The sequence below is a fragment of the Gossypium arboreum genome, chromosome 6 (assembly GCF_025698485.1).
Source record: "Gossypium arboreum isolate Shixiya-1 chromosome 6, ASM2569848v2, whole genome shotgun sequence".
Lineage (NCBI taxonomy): Eukaryota > Viridiplantae > Streptophyta > Magnoliopsida > Malvales > Malvaceae > Gossypium > Gossypium arboreum.
Window position 1 is genome coordinate 114,253,900 of NC_069075.1, and position 5,464 is coordinate 114,259,363.

Here is a 5,464-nt window from a genome sequence, read left to right on the forward strand (position 1 = left end):
AGACAAATCAAAACATTTAACTTTCATTTCATAAACATCAAAGCATCATTGATCAACATCACTATAGAGTCCCTTATATAGGTCATCGAGACCATAAACATGCATTAGAAAAGGGTTGGGACTAAACCGAACATATACAAAATTTTTCCAAAACTTAAAATTTTTTAAAACAAGTAGAGGTTACACACTCGTGTGACTAGGCAGTGTACCTCACACGGTATTAGACACGCACGTGTGTCTAGATCGTGTCAAAATAGGGCATACATACTGACTTGCTCACACGGCCACAAGACACACCCGTGTGCCTTGGCCGTGCTCAAACCTGACTTACCATTGTAGGGTACCTCAAGTGACACATGGCCGTACATCATGATCGTCTGTCACACACGGGTAAGACACACGCCCGTGTCTCTACCCGTGTGGACAAAATTAGGCCATTAGAAAAGCCAATTTGCCACCCATTTAAATCAAAACTACAAGCAACCAAAATCACAACCTTTCTTAACAAATTCACATCCAATTCAAACCAAAACATTAACCATTCATGTTATATCATTGCCAACTAATTCCATGCTTAATAACCTTACTATTTTATGCCAAAACATAAGACAAAAACATCTCAAAACATATGGTTTATAAACCTTAATACATACCACTCAATCTCATACAACGAACTTATCAAATACTTGCTAGATTGACCATTTATTTTAGCCAAACAAGAACTTGTCATAAACATAACTTCATCATATAACTTATACTACAACTCATTCATAAACATATCCATAATCAAGCCAAATCACATGGCTAGATATATACACATTTTGAAACATATTCAAAGTACTTCTAGCCTATACATGCCATACTCCAATATTTACATTTCCAAAATGTACCAAAATGAAGTTAAATAGTGCGGTGATGATCCACAATGATCCTCGAGCTTCTAGTAGCTACGATATCTGTAATACAGTTAAAAGACACACAGATTAAGCTTATAAAAGCTTAGTAAGCTCGTACCAAAAATCATAAATAGTATATAAAATATGAAACATCAATACATAAGTATTTATAATTTCTCAAATCATCTATCAATTCTATACCAACACAATTCATATGTTCATACCAATTCAATGAACTTCACATACATAATATCATCTACCACATAGGCATCGTATATACCTGAACCTTCTGTACTTATTAATTTTCATTCTCACCTTTCGTTCAGATATTTTAAGACTCTCTATGAATTACTATTGCTTCAAACATTTGCACACTTAGTGCTTTAAAGGTTAGCCGAAGCTAGAACAATTCTTCACACTTAGTGCCATCTTAATTAACTGAAACTATATCGGTATCGTACACTTAGTGCCTCATATAGTCGAAGCTAGTTAAATCGTACACTTAGTGCCAAATACCATTGATTTACCATTTTATTAATCCACACCAAATATATATACAATCCATGTATAACCAAAGCATCAAAACATACTTATAACATCATATTTGGCGCACGAACTGACCTCGTACTCGAAATTTGTCGACTCGGATTGTTTACTTTATAATTTCGACTTCTCTCTGTCTAAGTCCAAATTCCTCTTTTCTTGATCATATTTATTCAAAATTAACCCATTTATTCACCAAATCATTCAAACTAATCCATAGACACATATTTAGGGTATTTTGCAAACTAGCCCTTACATATTCACATTTCAACACTTTAGTCCCTAATTTACAAAATCACAAAATACATATAATTTGGTTATACACAAGCTTAGCCCAATTTTTAAATCTCTCATACAAGTCCATCCATATCATTTATTTCACATTTTAGTCCCTCAAAATAACATTTTTACAATTTAGCCCAAATTACTCAAAGTCATCAAAAATCCAAAGACAAAACATGTAAACCCAACATCAAGCTTTCATATTTCAACATATAACATCACCAAGCTCATGAATTCATCCATGGCACATTTCCAAATCATCAACAAGGTTAGCTAAAGCACCTAACAACGATCACAAAAACATAGAAATCACCAAAAATCGAACAAAATTCATACCTTACTTGAGCCAAGCATGCACCGAATATGTAAAAGCATTAAGCCCTAATTTTTCTTTCCTATTTCGATGGAAGAACATGAATTTTGAAACAAATTTGAACTTTTTTTAAATTATTAATACATTATTTCATGTTTTACCATTTTTCCTCTTACTAAAACAATAAAAATTCACTTAATCGTTGGCTATTTATGTCCATCTCCACTAAATGTGGTCAAATTTCAACATAAGGACCTCACATTTCAAAATGCATATCATTTAAACACTTTTAACATCTAGCACACAGCTTTTGCATCTTACGTGCCTAAGTCATTTTCTCAAATTAACCACTTAAACGATAAAATTAACACACTAATTCACGTATTATGAACACAGAAAATAATATTAAAATAATTTTCCAACCTCGAATTTATGGTCCCGAAACCACTATTCTGACTAGGGTCAAAGCCGAATTGTTATAAATTCTCTTTCTTTCGACTTGTGGTGGCCCAGAGACTTCAGCCTTGCCATTCCTAGTGTGCTTTCATTTCCCTTTTGAGGAAGAATTGAAAACTATATTTGTTTCCACTCTTTGGACCGGTTAACCATCATTCAACATCAACTCATAGGATTGTAACTCCTTCATGAGTTGTGTAAGTGTTAGGTTCTTGTTCTTAAGGTTATATGCGGCCCGAAAGGTAGGAAAGTCCTTGGACAAGCTCTTGAGCACCATTTCAATCTGAGTGTTCTGGTCCAAATTGGCCTCATTATTCATAGCCTTGGCAAAGTAGCCCATAAGAGTGATCATATGGTCTTTGACTAGAGTGTCGAGGTTTTGCTAGGCATTCATCAAGCTAGTTATAGCATACTGTCGAGCTAAGGCAGCTTGTCCTCCAAACTGAGTGTTCTTTGGAAGCCTCAAATTTAACTCTCTCATACATGCACTTAACATATACTGTCACGAATAGTCAGTTCATTTCTAATTTCACATTCTCAAATTATTTAATAAACATTTACTTTTAATCACTTTTTTTCTTAACAACATAGTTCATATGCCAACTCAAATCACTAATTCACGATCAAATCATTTCACATAATAATCATAATCCAAATATCATAACTCATATAATCATATAATTACAACATTTATCAATAAAAAATGTCTTACTCTTTGATCCATACCTTTATGAGTTTCAACTCATAATCAACACATTTCCATTCAAACATTTGAGTACACATTCCGTATTATCAGAATTAGCTCGGTTGGAAAACTTATCTGTCTTATGAAAATAATTTTTGCCAGAGTCGGGAGATATCACACTATCGCAGGTTAAATATGGCATGTATAGCTAATTTCACATACACTATGATAGTCCTAGAATCAACTAAACCATAGCTTTGATACCAACCAAATGTAACACCCTAACCCGTATCCATCGCCAGACTAGGGTTAAGAGGCATTATCGGACATATCAAAATATTTAGCAATCAAAAGTCATACATCATCATTTCGTAATAAAAAAATCAACATAAAGTCCCTTTCTAAGGTCAACGAGACTATAAACATGCATTAGGAAGGGGTTGGGACTAAACCAAACACATACAAAATTTTTTGAAAACTTAACAATTTTCTAAGTTTCAAAGATCACATGCCCATCTAAATAGGCCGTGTGCCTCACACCGCATTAGACACGCCCGTGTGTTTAGACTATGGCAAAATAGGGCATACATACTGACTTATCCACATGGCCACAAGACACACCCGTATGTCTAGCCTGTGGTCAAAACTGACTTGGTGAAACGGCCTGGCACACACCCATGTGTGCACAACCGTGTAGTCTACCCAAGCTCATTTCAAAATGGCCCTTAAGCAACCCAGCAGAGACACACGCATGTGTCTCTGCCCTTGTGAGCACAAAATAGGCCATTTACAAGGCCAAAATGCCACCCAATTTGAGTCCTCCCTACAAGCATTATTCAAGCATCAATATACCATATTTTCAGCCAATTTCAATCTCAAAACATACACCATTCAAGTCATGTAATCATCAATCTATTTCATGCTCAATATCTATACCAAACATACCAAAATCATAAGCCAAATTCATTCAATCATAGACTACCAACATCTCAATTTCTTATCCATCTTCCTATCAAAATTATAACAAATTTAACAATTAATCACATACCAAATTGACCATTTCATTTAGTCATTCATATGCATCAAATCATACGATTTTCTCGTACATAAATCATAACAAAACTAAACCATATTCATATCTATTATCAAGCCATATCACTTGGAAAAACATATATTTACATCTCAAAACATATTCACATACTTCTAGCCTATACATGCCGCATAACCAAATTTCTAAACATTATTTACCGAAATGTTAACGGGATAGTGTGCTGACGTCTCCAACGACTTCTAACCTGAGTAGATCTCTGAAAATCTATAAACATAGGAAAAACATATAGAATAAGCTTCAAGAGCGTAGTAAGCCATAAGCAAATAAATCTTCATAAGATTATGTATATAATTCAACTTGAATAAGCCAAATTTAGTTTACTCCATACACATATTCAGTCACTTTTCTTATATAATCCAACATCACCACATCAAGTAACTTCATTAGGCTTATTTATCGGTGAACATATAAACCATACTTTCAATTTCAATTAACGACCATTAGATCATTCATATAAATTAAGCTTGCACAATTTCATTACATAACCAACCGAAACATGGTCATTTATTACATTTCATGCATAGAAATATATCAATTTCTTTTTATGCATTTCAAAACCCGAATGACCATAAAAAATCACACATCCAAACCATGCTCCATTTATTATAATTTTCATGTCCGAAACATAGGACCACAATTTCATGTAACGAGCATATGTAACACATCGTTCATCATCATATATTTCACATATCATCATTGAATCATACTCACATCACATGTACTTGAATCATATATGAAAAAACATATTTACAATTCCACATTTCTCATATAATTCATTTGATCATAGTTTGCTTGCTAGTATCGACATCTCATTTTCACATATACCATATTTCAACTGATCATAATCATACTCACTTTCATTACTTAATTTCACATACATTACAACATACCTGATTCGGATGCACATTCAGATACTCATTTATTTCTCAAAGTTCCCGTTGAACCGATTGGAATCAATAAGGATACTCGGACAGCTCATAAGCTCTTACAATGCCAACGTCCCAGACGTGGTCTTACATGTAATCAAATGTTGATGCCACTGTCCCAGACAAGGTCTTACACAAAATCATATACGATGCCAATGTCCCATACATGGTCTTACACGTAAATCACAAATCGAAGCCAACATCCCAAACATGGTCTTACACGAAATCACATATCAAAATCTGGTACGTGAT